The sequence below is a fragment of the Delphinapterus leucas genome, chromosome 13, assembly GCF_059928025.1.
Source record: "Delphinapterus leucas isolate spDelLeu-1000000601 "Yukka" chromosome 13, BTC_Dleu_Yukka2, whole genome shotgun sequence".
Taxonomy (NCBI): Eukaryota; Metazoa; Chordata; class Mammalia; order Artiodactyla; family Monodontidae; genus Delphinapterus; species Delphinapterus leucas.
Genome location: NC_143141.1, coordinates 19,169,388 through 19,184,739, shown reverse-complemented (window position 1 = coordinate 19,184,739; position 15,352 = coordinate 19,169,388). Strand labels below are relative to the sequence as shown.

The 15,352-nt window shown below is 34.1% G+C and overlaps 1 non-coding gene across 1 annotated transcript; it reads right to left on the bottom strand.

Moving 5' to 3' along the window:
- Nucleotides 1–4,390: 4,390 nt before the first annotated feature.
- LOC115804165 (U6 spliceosomal RNA) lies at nt 4,391–4,497 on the bottom strand. Its single transcript, XR_004025017.1, has one exon. It is a non-coding gene; the product is annotated as a U6 spliceosomal RNA (small nuclear RNA).
- Nucleotides 4,498–15,352: the final 10,855 nt, after the last annotated feature.

Here is a 15,352-nt window from a genome sequence, read left to right as displayed (position 1 = left end):
AAAAAATAATAAAGTAGTGATAGAAATAGAGATTGCCTCAAAAGTAGATTGCAAGGATTAAAAATTGCATAAATAACTCAGAAGAGTCCCTGGTATATTTAAGCACTTAATAACATTAGCTGTGATTTTTGTCATCATGGTAGTAAAGTATATTTACATTTGTACCTTGATTCAAGCTTTGAGTCTATGCTTCTATCTTGCATAGACTAATCTACTAGTCTTATCCAGTTAAATTAGTAATATCAAAGAATTAGACTTAAAGACCAGCATTCCTTAACAAATTTTGGAAATGATTAATTCAAAAGGTAAGTATTCTTAAAATGTTTGTGGTAAATTCAAGTATAGGCTTTATATGCGTATTGATTATTAAAATATATGGGGTTTCTCAAAGGTATCAGCACTCTTTTAGCTGAATCTCATGAAGATGAGAAGTTTATTATGATTCCAGCAAATGTGAATCCAACGTAGGTGAAAAACAATTGAAACTCTTACTCAAGAGGTTTACAAGTTTATTTGATTCATAAATATCAGACAGTGCATCCTTTTTTTAATTAAGAAAATCTAGGTCAACACACATATTTACACATATGATTTCATGTAACTTTATCTATTTGGGGATTATTCAGTATCCAAAATATACCTTCATTATTATCTAATCCCTTCTAATTACCTACAAATTCCTTTGAGGAGCTTTTGCTGCTTTATGTTTTCTATGCAATTGGGGATAGATATATAACTTGCATTAAATACTAAGTCAATTCTAAAAAGTCTGTCTTTAGACTGCATTCTTTTTATTAAACAGATATTTAATGATATTAGGTTATTTATTTAAAAAGCAATGAGCACCCATGATGGAGTAAATGGTATTTGAATTGTCCTTCTATTCTAACCAACTACAAAATATATGAAATGATTTTTTCAGACAATGTGTAACAGGCAGCATAGCCTGTGGGTCTTGAGACACGGTCAAAAACTAAGTGAGCCCTGTCATCACACTGGTTTTGGGATTGACATTTCTTTCAAGACCATGAAGAAGCAAGTATGAAGTCTTGCTGGGTTGAGTAGACAAATAGTAGAGTTGAGAGAAATAGTGGGTAGACTTTACAGGGTAGATTATGAGGGCCTCTGAAATCTGCTTACAGTTCCTCTTGAGCCTTTGGTTAAATACTAATGTCTACATGTTTAGGGTCAACTACACAGGGCCAGGCAAATAATAATTACTGGGAAAGAGCTACTGCTAGGGAGCTGTAAACTGAACAATTTTCAGAGCTCACAAATATAAATTTCCTCTTAGAGGATATGAGTTGTGTTGCTGAACACTTTTTTTTAATAAATTTAATTTAATTTATTTATTTTAAACAGCAGGTCCTTCTTAGTCATCAATTTTAAACACATCAGTGTATATATGTCAAACCCAATCGCCCAATTCAGCACACCCCCAGGCCCACCCTGCTGCTGCTTTCCCTGCTTGGTGTCCATACATTTGTTCTCTACATTTGTGTCTCAATTCCTGCCCTGCAAACTGGTTCATCTGTACTATTTTTCTAGGTTCCACATATATGCGTTAATATACAATATTTCTTTTTTTTTTCTGACTTACTTCACTCTATATGACAGTCTCTAGATCCATCCACGTCTCTACAAATGACACAATTTCATTCCTTTTTATGGCTGAGTAATATTCCATTGTAGATATGTATCACATCTTCTTTATCCATTCATCTGTTGATGGGCATTTAGGTTGATTCTATGACCTGGCTATTATAAATAGCGCTGCAATGAACATTGGGGTGCATGTGTCTTTTTGAATTATGGTTTTCTCTGGATATATGCCCAGTAGTGGGATTGCTGGATCATATGGTAATTCTATTTGTAGTTTTTTAAGGAACCTCCATACTGTGCTCCATAGTGGCTCTATCAATTTACATTCACACCAACAATGCAAGAGGGTTCCCTTTTCTGCAGACCCTCTCCAGGATTTGTTTTTTGTAGATATTCTGATGATACCCATTCTAACTGGAGTGAGGTGATTCCTCATCGTAGTTTTGATTTGCATTTCTCTAATAATTAGTGATGTTGAGCAGCTTTTCATGTGTTTCTTGGCTATCTGTATGTCTTCTTTGGAGAAATGTCTATTTAGGTCTTCTGCCCATTTTTGGACTGGCTTGTTTGTTTATTAAATATTGAGCTGCATGAGCTGTTTATATATTTTGGAGATTAATCTTTTGTCAGTTGATTAATTTGCAAATATTTTCTCCTATTCTGAAGGTTGTCTTTTCGTCTTGTTTATGGTTTCCCTTGCTGTGCAAAAGCTTTGAAGTTTCATTAGGTCCCATTTGTTTATTTTTGTTTTTATTTCCATTACTATAGGAGGTGGATCAAAAAAGATCTTGCTGTGATTAATCCTAAAGAGTTTTCTCCCTATGTTTTCCTCTAAGAGTTTTATAGTGTCCAGTCTTACATTGAGGTCTCTAATCCATTTTGAGTTTATTTTTGTGTATGGTGTTAGGGGGTGTTCTAATTTCATTCTTTTACATGCAGCTGTCCAGTTTTCCCAGCACCACTTATTGAAGAGACTGTCTTTTCTCTATTGTATATCCTTGCCTCCTTTTTCATAGATTAGTTGACCATAGGTGCATGGGTTTATCTCTGGGCTTTCTATCTTGTTCCATTGATCTCTGTTTCTGTTTTTGTGTCAATACCTTATTGTCTTGATTACTGTAGCTTTGTAGTATAGTCTGAAATCAGGGAGACTGATTCCTCCTGCTCTGTTTTTTTTCCCCTCAAAACTGCTTTGGCTATGCAGAGTCGTTGATGTCCCCATACAAATTTTAAGATTTTTTGTTCTAGTTCCATAAAACATGCCATTGGTAATTTGATAGGGATTGCATTGAATCTGTAGATTGCTTTGGGTAGTATAGTCGTTTTCAAAATATTGATTCTTCCAATCCAAGAAGATGGTATATCTCTTCATCTATTGGTATCATCTTTAATTTCTTTCATCAGTGTCTTATAGTTTTCTGCATACAGGCCTTTTCTCCCCCTAGGTAGGTTTATTCCTAGGTATTTTATTCTTTTTGCTGCAATGGTAAATGGGAGTGTTTCCTTAATTTACCTTTCAGATTTTTCATCATTAGTGTGTAGGTATGCAAGAGATTTCTGTGCATTAATTTTGTATCCTGCAACTTTACCAAATTCATTGATTAGCTCTAGTAGTTTTCTGGTAGCATCTTTAGGATTCTCTATGTATATTATCATGTCATCTGCAAACAGTGACAGTGTTACTTCTTCTTTTCCAATTTGTATTCCTTTTATTTCTTTTTCTTCTCTGATTGCCATGGCTAGGACTTCCAAAACTATGTTGAATAATAGTGGTGAGAGTGGACATCCTTGTCTTCTTCCTGATCATAGAGGAAATGCTTTCAGTTTTTCACCATTGAGAATGATGTTTGCTGTGGGTTTGTCATGTATGGCCTTTATTATGTTGAGGTAGGCTCCCTCTATGTCCAATTTCTGGAGAGTTTTTTTTTATCATAAATGGGTGTTGAATTTTGTCAAAAGCTTTTTCTGCATCTATTGAGATGATCATATGGTTTTTCTCCTTCAATTTGTTAATATGGTGTATCATGTTGATTGATTTACATATATTGAAGAATCCTTGGATAAATCCCACTTTATCATGGTGTATGATCCTTTTAATGTGTTGTTGGATTCTGTTGGCTAATATTTTGTTGAGGAGTTTTGCATCTATACTCATCAGTGATATTGGTCTGTAATTTTCTTTTTTTTATAGTATCTTTGTCTGGTTTTGGTATCAAGGTGATCATGGCCTCATAAAATAAGTTTGGAGTGCCCCTTCCTCTGCAATTTTTTGGAAGAGTTTTAGAAGGATGGGTATTAACTTTTCTCTAAATGTTTCATATATTCACCTGTGAAGCCATCTGGTCCTGGACTTTTGTTTGTTGGAAGATTTTTAATCACAGTTTCAATTTCATTATTGTGATTGGTCTTTTCATATTTTCTATTTCTTCCTGGTTCAGTCTTGGAAGGTTATAACTTTCTAAGAATTTGTCAATTTCTTTCATGTTGTCCATTTTATTGGCATAGCGTTGCTTAGTAGTCTCTCAGGATGCTTTGTATTTCTGTGGTGTGTGTTGTAACTTCTCCTTTTACATTTTGAATTTTATTGATTTGAGTCCTCTCCCTCTTTTTCTTGATTAGTCTGGCTAATGGTTTATCAATTTTGTTTATCTTCTCAAAGAACCAGCTTTTAGTTTTATTGATCTTTGCTACTGTTTTCTTTGTTTCTGTTTCATTTATTTCTGCTCTGATCTTTATGATTTCTTTCTTTCTGGTAACTTTGGGTTTTGTTTGTTCTTCTTTCTCTAGTAAAAATATGGAATGCTCCATGAATTTGCATGTCTTCTTTGTGCAGGGACTATGCTAATCTTCTCTATATCATTCCAATTTTAGTATATGTGCTGTCAAAGGGAGCAAAGCTGCACATCTTTGACAGCATTTGTTATTTTGTTATTTTAAAACTTAAAAAGAAGGATGCTTGTCTGATGAGTGTGATATAGAGACATTGTGTGAGTGTAAAGATGCCATTAAACATCTGTGACATCCAGTAGCATCTTCAGAAGAGCCATGCTGTAGATGGAATTAAAAAAAAAAAAAAGAGTAAAGAAACTATTACAAATATATTCAAGGATTTAAAGAAATATATCAGGCTTCCCTGGTGGCACAGTGGTTGAGAGTCCACCTGCCAATACAGGGGACATGGGTTCGTGCCCCGGTCCGGGAAGATCCCACATGCTGCAGAGCCACTGGGCCCGTGAGCCATGGCCACTGGGCCTGTGAGTCCAGAGCCTGTGCTCTGCAAAGGGAGAGGCCACAACAGTGAGAGGCCCGCGTACCGCAAAAAGAAAAAAAAAAAAAAGTAGATACTTTTAGACAGTTTTGTTTTTTATTAGGAGTGTGTGACCTAATATCTCTCCTAGGTCTTCAGTAAATCCTATGTTTCTCAATAATGATTATGCATAAGTGTATCTGTTAAAGATAATTTTAAGAAATGCTGAGTTATATGTTCAAATAGGTGCTAGCAGGACTTGATCAAAAATAGTGAATAAAGGGAAAGATAACTTCTCATTTACATAATATTAAACTTCATACAATCTAACATTCCAAAAGCATGAGAATTGATTTCTTTTTGCCACTTCAACTTCCCTGTTCAATGAGATCACTCATTGATACATCACCATAAATGTTCAAATCTATTCTGCAGCCATAATCATGGTGTAGAATCTTATCATCACCTGGCTTATTGTGACATCTTATGGTGGCTCATTGTTATTGGGCATCAAGTGAGTTACTGCCATCAGCCATGGTAAGTAGTGGCACACAAGGACTGTTATGTCAAACCAAGGAGGGCCAATTTCCATCTTGAATTATAAGTAGAATCAGGTTTCGGTCAGTGTGGTTTAAAGTTCTCCTCCAACCCACTGTTGCTAGAGTATATATAATGTTGTAGTAAATAGCACTTGAGGAACAGAAATAATCCAGTGATACAACATTGAAATTGTATTTATAAGAAAGAAAATTACAGGCATTTGTTAAGCAAAACAGGCCAATGGCATTTTGTTGATTATATGTAAAATTAAAGCCATTCTTGAAATTAATCTTTAGAAAGTCTGTCCATAAGCATAAGACTTACAACAAGTAAGCATCTATTTTTGTCACTCACTTTAGTTCAGGAGCTTAACATCTACTATTTCTCACAATTTTGGCATGCCTTTTTGAAATCACTAACAGTATCCCTTCTACTTGGATAAAAAACAAGAAAGGTCTCAAGCTTACCAGGCTGTACATTTATGCTACACCACCTCTCATAAACTGAGACAAGGGCCAAAACCTTCTAAATCAATACACTTTACAGAATTTTGCCTTACCAAGACTTATATTGAATGAATACGCTTCATTCATTGACATTTTTCTCTCTTTGAAACATCCCACAATGTAGTGAGTCTTCTTCAGTGTTACCTGAGTTGTCTTCAAATAGCAAATGCCATCACATCACTTTCCTTTTTGAAAACTTCCCATTAACTGTAGGATATACACACTTCCTAGTTCAGCACTTACGATCTTTCATGATGTGACTCCAATCTTTCTTCAAATTATTCCCTGCAGTTACTCCCGTATCACGGTTGTTTAGCCACATTCAATTTCTCATACTTCCCCATCAGAGTGTCCTTTCATAACTCTGGGGCTCTGCACATGATGCAAAGATTTTGTTTTTAAGACTTTATTTTTTTGCGGTACGTGGGCCTCTCACTGTTGTGGCCTCTCCCATTGCGGAGCACAGGCTCCGGACGCGCATGCTCAGCGGTCATGGCTCACGGGCCTAGCCGTTCCGCAGCATGTGGGATCTTCCTGGACCGGGGCACGAACCCGTGTCCCCTGCATCGGCAGGCGGACTCTCAACCACTGTGCCACCAGGGAAGCCCAAGACTTTATTTTTACAGCAGTATCAGGTTTCCAATAGCCTTTTCAGATTGGCTTTTTCCACTTAGTAATAGGCATTTAAGTTTCCTTCATGTTTTTTCATGGCTTGATAGCTCATTTCTTTGTAGTGTTGAATAATATTACATTGTCTGGATGTATCACACTTTATCTATTACCCTACTGAAGGACATGATGACTTCCAAATTTTAGGAACTATGGATAAAGCTGTTATAAACAACCATAAGCATGTTCTCGGGTGGATATAAGTTTTTAACTCCTTTGGGTAAATATCAATAGGTGTGGCTGCTGAATTGTATGTAAGAGTATGTTTAGTTTTGTGAGAAATGCCGAAGTGTCTTCCAAAATGGTGCAGCATTTTGCCTTCCCATCAGCAATGTATGAGGGTTCCTGTTGCTCTACATCCTTGTCAACCCTGGGGGTTATCAATGTTCTAGATTTTGGCCATTTCAATTGGTGTGTAACTCATTATTTTAATTTGCTTTTCCATGATGACATAAGGGTAGAACATCTTTTCATATGCTTATTTGTTATCTGTGTATTTTATTTGGTAAGATGTGTTAAGGTCCTTGGCCCATTCTTAAAATGAGTTGTTTGTTTCATTATTGGTGTGTTTTAAGAGTTCTTTGTGTAGTTTAGATAACCATATTCTATCAGATGTGTCCCTTGCAAATATATTCTCCAAAGGTTTGGCTTGTCCCCTCATTCTTTTAGCATTATCTTTCACAGAGCAGAAATGTTTAATAATAATAATGTCCAGCTTATCAAATGTTTCTTTTATGGATTGTACCTTTGGTGTGTATCTAAATTGGCATCATCATGCCCAAGGTCATCTAGGTTTTCTCCTATGTCATCATCTAAGAGTTTTATAGTTTTGCATTTTATACTTAGGTCTGTGATTCATTTTGAGTTAATTTTTGTGAATGGCTTAAGGTCCATGTCTAGATTCATTTTTTTTTCATGCGGACACCCAGTTGTTCTAGCACCATTTGTTGAAGAGAGTATCTACTCTCTACTGTATTGCTTTTGCTCCTTCATCTAAGATCAGTTATCAATAGGAATGATGAGAAGCACTTAGGAGGTAGTATTAATAAGACTTGATAATAAATTATTTGTGGAAATAGGTGTTTGATGGTTGGATACTACAACTCATTATCACACATTCTGTAAATAATATTTAGATTTTCCTGAATCAGCATTCTGATGAAAGGAACTGTGGATATTTTCTGATGCAATAAAGGTAATGTTTCTTTGAGATTCTGGGCCTCTTTTTTACAAGCATTTATTTTTGATGATGAGGTGTCAGGCAGAAATCTCCAAGGTGCTTTATTTTTCAGATTAGTTGTGAAAAGATATGTCTGTTTATTTTCTGTACATTTTTTCACTGAATTCATGACCCAGGTGAGTGATATTTTGCAAAGAAATTTAATATGGCTTTGCAGTTTCAGCATTTAGGAGCTATGGAAATATGGGGTTCACTTTCCTTTAATGCTTCTTTTCTATCCATTTCTAAGGTCACAAGCAATCTATAGAAAGCCTTTGTTGTCACTTCAGAAATTGCCCAATCTCTAAATCCTGTCTTCTATTTGTAAATATTTCTCATATCTGGCTCTTTGTCTTTAATCTATTGGCCTCATACCTAAACTTTTCTTCTCAGTTTAGTTTCTTTGTTTTGACAATTCCTTGCTTATGATTTAGAATCTCAGCAAGCTTATTCTTTGGAGAACCCTTCTCAGAATTTTTTATGAATGTGAGATGCTAAGATCTTACAATGAAGTTATATTTCTGGAATATATCAATTGGGTTTGGATCTCAATAATACTGGCTTATATTGTTTTCCCCTAAATGTACAGATTAGAACTAGCAAGAGAAGACTAACAGTGAATTTGCCTTGGCATGTTGGTAAACAGTTGAGGAGTACAGTCTTGCTTGTTCAAGGTTAGTTTTGAGCTATAGTGGAAAAGTAAAATTAACAAATATCCAGAGAACATTATGCTTAAATAATAGAATGACAAAAATGATGAGACCTACGTCCTGCAGATATTTCCTTTTCTCTTCTCCTTTTTTCTCTGAAAAGATGGCACAAGGTGAAAAAACTTTAAAAATTTAGATTTTAGTAGGGCAGTAAGGTCTATATTTTAGTATGCACATTAAAAAACTAAATGAAGATACATATGGAGGCAAATGATATTAGCAAAGGACACACACACACACACACACACACACACACACACACAGAAAACATATTCCAAAAGGCCTTCAAGACCTTTGTGATTAAACTAGGGATTTTCAATATTTAAAAAATGTAGAGTATAATATTCTTCAAAATAAAAATGTAAAAATTCCTACAGATAAAAGCAGAAGAAAGAGTCTATGTTATGTTGAATAAAGTAAAATAAAGACACTATTACCTTTAAAATATCATCTGACTTCTGGAACCTTCTAAAACACCCAAGAATACACAGAATACAAAGGCGGTTTATACGTGTGACAACATGGATTTGCTCAGCCACCACCTGAGGTTAAGCTCAAACTTGGTCTCACAAGTGGACAGTAAGAGTATCAGAGACTCTACGTAGCACTCCACCTATATGTTTTCTTCTCCCTAGGAGACCCAGGATCTCTTACAACCCAGAAGTTAACTAGTTCTCCATATACGTCTGGGAGATGAGGTTGGAATTGATGCACTTACAACAACCCTTACCTTTTCAGTTTCTCAGTGAAAGCCTCTGAGAAAACAGTCAACAAGAAAAATGGAAGACCAGTAATGAAGATTTACATAGAGAAAGAAAGGAACTCACAATTCAATTTCTTCAAATAAAAACTGTGACAAGATGGACTCAATACTACCAGACCATACTGCAACGTATCAGAAACCTCATCCTTTCAGAATATCAGTAAACTCATTAAGAGGAAGAGCTGGGGGAGGTTTAATTTTAGCTTTTAAGCAAACTGCAGTGAAAAGAGCATAAAATAATCTGAAGCAGTTGAATATTTACAGAAAAGGGAGAAAAAGATTACAGGCAAAACAATGATAGTTTAAAATGGAACAATATTAAAGACAAACTTCTGAGGACTCAATTCACTAAATCTAGACTATAATAATAGTAAGTAGGGAAACTGTGATACTTTAAAAGCTAGAGACATATGTAACAACTCCCATTACACATGTTCCCCTTTTAACTAAGGGGTAAAAGGAGAAAGTAAATCTCATATTGCATAATAATTAGAAAACAAATTAATGAAAGCTCTAAAAAAGCCTAACCTGGGGGAGAGGTCTAAAAATGTACTGAAAACAACATTCATAACATTAAATACCTGTATGATTATTAGGCAATAATTAACATAAGTAAGCAGGTAACATAGCAGAAATTAATTTGTTCATGGGGAATGATAAAACATTTGGAAATTTCGCCCTCAATATATCTAGGTTTGCAATCAACACTCAGGAAATCGTACTTGTTTTTGTTTGCACCAGATTTTTGGATCTGATAAGTAGGCAAGCACAAAGCCAGTATCTTCAGAAGAGTTACACACTAAGGACGGAGGATAATATAAAATTCTTTGTGAAGAGGTAAAAGTCAAGCCTCTCAAGTCTGTTTTTTAGCAGTCAGCGTTCCTGAAATAACTATATGTTAGACAAGAACATTGGAAAAATAAAAAAGATTTAAGAGAAACATAAAAGACTTATTGGGGAAAGCGTAGAGGAAGAGATATACTGTTTACTGAAAATCATCTTTTCTGCACTGCACTGCAGTGGATATCACTGCAATGATATCATCATCCTTCATCAAATGACTATGTTTGCATTTGATTCTGTAGTTTCTATTTTGTTCCACTGCTCTATTTGTCTATCCTTGCACCAATATACTGTCCTATATCATGGAGCTTTAAAATGACCCTGGGTATCCAGTAGATGTCTCCATCTTTATTGTCAGTTAGTATTGGCTGTTTTCCCTGTATGTTTCATATAAAGTTTCAAATAACCTTATCAATTTGCACCTCTACCCTCCCACCCCGAATCAAACCTCTCAAGATTCTGAATAAATTTTATTGCTATTGCACTGAATTTATAGATTTAGGACTTATATCTTTACAACTTTCACTCTTTAGGTATCTATAATGGCATAACCTTTTAGTTATTTTGATTTTCTTTAATTTTTATCAATAGCACTAATTAATGTTCTATAGAGATTTTGCACATCTTTTAAAAAATCTATTTTTCTGGGCTTCCCTGGTGGCGCAGTGGCTGAGAGTCTGCCTGCCGATGCGGGGGACACGGGTTTGTGCCCCAGTCCAGGAGGATCCCACATGCCGCGGAGCGTGGCCGCTGAGCCTGTGCGTCCGGAGCCTGTGCTCTGCAACGGGAGAGGCCACAACAGTGAGAGGCCCGCGTACCGAAAAAAAAAAAAATATATATATATATATATTTTTTCTGCATTGGATATGTTGTTATGCTATTATAAATAATAGCATACAAGCTTCACATTCTATTTTTGTCACTAATGTATAGAAATGTATGGTTTTATATACAGCCTTGAATCCAGAAACCTTGAATTACCAAATTATAACAATTTTTAATATATTATTTTGGAGTTTCCATATACACAATCACGTCATTTGTTTATAAATTAAATGTTTTTTCCTTCTTTTCTATCGTACATTCATTTAATTGTTTTGCCTTGCTTGTAGCACTGGCTAGAATTCCTGTGTCTCATTCCTATTCACAAGTAGAAAGATATTAATATGAACCACTAAATATGATCTTTGTAGATCTTTGAATATACTCTTTTTCAAATAAAGGAACTTTCCTTTTAATTTAGTTTTCTAAGCATTTTAACATGAATAACCATGGATTTCAGCTCCATCTCCTGGAGGGGGCAGTATTTACTTATATTACATTTAATTCTTCTGTAAGGAGGATTTGTGCCTTCTCCCCCATTTATTTACTTGTTCAATCATTAATTTACATCAGTTTGTAACAATTTGTTTAATACATTGTTTTTTAATCCAGTAACACACTATTCATTTTATTGGTAAAATTGTTCCAGCTTTGACCATCAGTAGCTCCTCCAATTTGGCTTCTATATTCTTTTGACATGCCCACCCCCTTAGCTTTTTGAGTACTTATTTGCTTTCTGGAGCTAAAAGGTGCTCCAGCCTCATTTGGTACATTACCTTACCTGGCCTTACAATCAGACATTTCTACAAGCTTCCCATGTCCTTTTCATTGAATAAAGACATTTAGAAACCAAAAACTAGGTCCTGGGTGTGCTCTTAGCTAATGGGTTATTATTGCTTCTAGAATCTCTCAGCAAACTATCTAGAATATATATGCATGGATACTACTAATATAAAATAACATACATATCTCTCATTATTTCTATATCTATCCATCTGTACCTATATTAAACTAAAGCTAAGTTCATACCAATGTCTCCTGCTCCAATTCAGTACCACGTCATTCATTCTAGCCTTTCTCTCTTGCTTTTCTATATGTTCCCTGTCCAACAGTGAGAAACTCACCCCACAATCCACTTATATAGTTGTTTAACCTGAATAGATTTATAAAGCAGATTCAGAATTGTTATACTGTACCTCAAAACGGAGCACAATTACCAACCAGAGTACAGTGCTTATGCATGGTTACAGTTCTCTTTAACTTTACAGTTTTTGGTCTAAATACTGTTTTTCAGTGTTAATTAAATCAACTTCTTTTTATCTCCATTCCCTGCGTAAGGTTATGCCATGAATTTTTTACTCAGTTAGTTTAATCTCTCACAGTCTGCATTACATTCTGGGAATGCCAGGTACTTACTTGATACATTTTTTAATTTGCATACTTTGCAACTCATGCTTTGTGATGTGCAATTCTATGGGCTTTGATAAATGCATAAAACCATGTATCCACCACTCCAGTACCATTCAGAACAGCTCCATTATCTTAAAAATTCTCTTATGGATCCTTTCATAGTCAGCCATCATTTCCTCCATAACTGGCAAATATTTCTGTTTTCCATTCCTTAGTTTTGCCTTTTTAGAATGTTATATGACTGAAATAATATAGTGTGTGGCCTTTTGAGTCTGGTTTCTTCCACTCAACAAAATACATTTCATCCATCCATGAATTCCAAAATTGGGTCAGAAAATATCCAAATTAGTCTGGGATAGCTTGTTTTCATGAAGAAAGAATGATTTCAAAAATGCCTGGGATAGCATTTAAAAACTATTAAGAGGTTTCCCTGAAGGAAAGACCAAGAAATGAAAATTTGAATATTAAATAAAATAAATATTTATCATTAAAGTTTATAAGGAAGCATAGGTCATGATGATATTTAAAATGAACAAATAATATAAAATATACTAGACACAAGTCATACTGGCCAATAAATAGAAGTCAAGGTATTCATTCTTACTCCTTGCCAAAAAGTGAGTTAATTGAATTTAAGTGAAATACCTTAGTTTGTTTAATTCATATACCTGATATCCCCCAATAAATTGTTCAAATACTTGCTATAGTAATAGTAATTACTACTCATTTCTGTCATTTTGCCTGAAATATGTAGACCTACTCAGTTTATTCTCCAATTAAAATGAATCATAGCTAAGGAAATTAACTACAGAATGGAATCCAACTAACTTGGACCTGTTGGACAAGGCTATGCAGATATTTCTTTTTGATTCATCTAGTCTTAAAATAAATGTTGGGAACATTTCATAGAGTTAGTTTTTCCTTATGAGCTCAGAATCAAATAGTCATAACCTCAAGAATGATTATATTCAGATGGTATTTTATTTTGAAAATAAAAAGAATACACCTTGAGCAAATGTCAGAAAGACTGGCACTGGGGTTAATCTCACCCCTGTTGGTGGTGTCAGCACCTGTGTGTCTCTGTAACAAGCTTTCTCATTCATAAGAAGCTTTTATTTCTGCTTAGGTTTTTGCTATGTAGTTTCTCCCTTTGGAAAATCATCTTTATAAGTCTCTACTTTGCCTACTATTAAAGTAACTTTACATCATTTTCACATTTTTTACCTTGTATTTATCTTTCTTCTTTTTTTAATCTTTTCATTAATCCCACCAGAGATCATTTCTGGTTACCACTAAAATATTATTTTCAAGAAAAATAAAATAAAACAAATGTAAAAACAAGCAAAAAGGGACTTTCCTGGTGATGCAGTGGTTAAGAATCCACCTGACAATGCAGGGGACACAGGTTTGAGCCCTGGTCTGGCAAGATCCCACATGCCATGGAACAACAAAAACCTGTGCACCACAACTACTGAGCCTGCATGACACGACCACTGAAGCCCAACCGCCTAGAGCCCATGCTCTGCAACAAGAGAAGCCACCACAATGAGAAACCCATGCACCACAACAGAGAGTAGCCCCTGCTCGCTGCAACTAGAGAAAGCCCGCATGCAGCAACAAAGACCCAACACAGCCAAAAATAAATAAATATTTTTTTAAAAAAAAGCTAAAAAGGAAGTCCCCAAGAAACACCAATAATATAGGAAAAAAATAAGAGGTAAATTGTTAATTTAGTGCAATAGGTGATACTTAAAAATCCAAAAAATTGGTCAACCATTAAGAAGTCAAATAAATAAATTAAAAAAAAAACGCCAAGATACCTAATATTAAATTATCTGAAGATGCAAAGGACATAAAAATAATTTCCTTCATCAAGTCATTTATTATGTCTCAACAAGAGATAAAAAACCCAAATCTGTTAAATGTCCTTGAAGAATGTGAATTTTCTAAACACAATTTCTAAATACAAGAATCCTCCATGTGCGACAGACCCGTATTGACTCACAGGTGAATTATTTTCAAGTATTAAGATACTAATAAATTCAATTTTATTTACCCCTAAAAAGAAGGAAATTTTTAAATTTTTAAACCAACATAAAATATATAAAATGCATCACAATAATTGCAAAAAGAGGAATGTTTACATATATCATTTATTGAATATTAATATGAAATCTGAAAATGATTGGTGATTGAAATCAAATACACATTAATTTACTGTGATGTTTATTTTGCCAAAACAAGAATAGAATTTGATGAAGCCTATTAATACAATTCATAACTGAAAATAATAGTTTCCTTCACATAAACTAAACATGTAATATATAACAGCTATTCCTTTTTTCTATAAACAAAATTAGTTTATGTCAATATAGGCAGATATTTCTTAAAAGTAATTGTAAAGTAATATCAAAATTGGGTTTAGTTGTGAACATGAGATGTAGAGCATAGAAGATTTTTATAAATAAGAAATCAAAACCAAAAATCCACAAAATACTCATTACATACATTGCTCCTAAAAATAACATTAAAAATAATACATCAAAGATTTTTTTAAATGAAAAATTTAATGCAAATATAAAACAAAGGGTTGTTATATAACATACAGAATTTACACAAAAAAAATTCTAAGAGAAAATATTAACCTAGTAGAAAATGGAAGCTTAAAGGAAATTATTATACATGACAAATAGGCAGAAGAAAATATATCAAAACTTTTAAATAAAGAAATGGCACTTAAAGTAAGTGATATACCATCTTTTATGGATAACATTGAAAATGAGATTAACATTTTATAATACTCCGTTTAGAAACGATTGTGGAGAAATAGGCACTTGCATATTGTGGTGATAAGAAGGTAAATTGGCTAAATCTTTGATAGTGATTTGTCAATGTTTTTCAATATTTAAATACATATAGTCTTTAATTCTACAATTTCACTTACTAAATTTTATCTTAAAGATATATACACATAAGGGTAAAGATAAAGGATTTATTTATTTAACTAGAAACAACTGAAAA